Source organism: Photinus pyralis, unplaced genomic scaffold, assembly GCF_008802855.1.
Source record: "Photinus pyralis isolate 1611_PpyrPB1 unplaced genomic scaffold, Ppyr1.3 Ppyr1.4_LG8, whole genome shotgun sequence".
NCBI classification, from domain to species: Eukaryota; Metazoa; Arthropoda; class Insecta; order Coleoptera; family Lampyridae; genus Photinus; species Photinus pyralis.
The window spans coordinates 18346261-18347422 of NW_022170819.1; positions in this window are offsets into that span (position 1 = coordinate 18346261).

Consider the following 1162-nt stretch of genomic DNA (forward strand, 5'->3'; position numbering starts at 1 on the left):
GGACGGACGGACGGACGGACGGACGGACGGACGGACGGACGACAATACAAAACTATAAAGGATCTGAGGATCCTTAATAAATACACCAGAGTAAGAAGTAAACGAACTACCAACATTTACATTGTACAATCTCTTATCCTCAAGCAAAATATTCACTGGAAAGCGTTAGGTACTAATGTCACCAATTCATTATAATTATATTTTGTGGTAAGACACTACATTTCTATCCGTTCGTTTGTCCATCCACCCATGATTTCAACGATCGTTTACTTCCGTTTCCCCGTAAGTGAGTGCTTTTTGACTATTTTCGTACAAGAAGTGCGATAAAATTAACATTTCGAAAACAATACACCCTTTTATTGTTTTTAATGTAAAGAAGCGTAGCTTGCGGCTGTCCCCTCCGAATGGAATCACACAAAAATTCCGTTACTTATTGGGAGAGGGTTGGTACGTCCAGGTAACCTTTTATAGGAAAAACAAAATTAATTTGAAATTAAAAAGAGGCTTCTTTCGAATGAAAGACGAGAATTAACTACAGATTTTAAAAAAAGGTTAATGTAATGTATTGCAATCGAGAACTTCTTGTATTGTGTAGCAAATTAATTTTAAATTTAAAATATAATCCTTTTTACGACCCGCACGTTGGTAAGGGAGGAATTTCATTGGGGTAAAAAATGACACCCCTTTTTTACTCAAATACACGTTCTGATTCACCAAGAATCCGAAACAAATCTCGATGATCTCGGTCTGTTGGTTCGTCTGTACCCTCATTTCGGCTAAATGACTGAACCGATTGGAACCAAATTTGGTACACATATTCTTAGACATAAAAGACAAAGCTGAAAAACTTTTTGCCCGAACGCGTATGCCACAGCAAATTTTTTATTTATAATGTGTAGTGTTGTCTGTCTGTATCTCCATCTGCCCAAGCTTCCACCAAACTGTCTACTGGAAACTGCACTTAACGTTACGATAATAATATACAGGGTGACAATTTGAAAACTTACCACCCCCCATATCTTAGTAAATAAACGAGATATTTAAAAAAATCAAAATCCGTTTCGGTAATTCGGAGGGAGAATCACAATGACATAGTTGGCGACGCACCCCCTCCAACCCCCTGCGCCCCAGCCACCCCAACTTTTAAATCTTAAATAGTGAC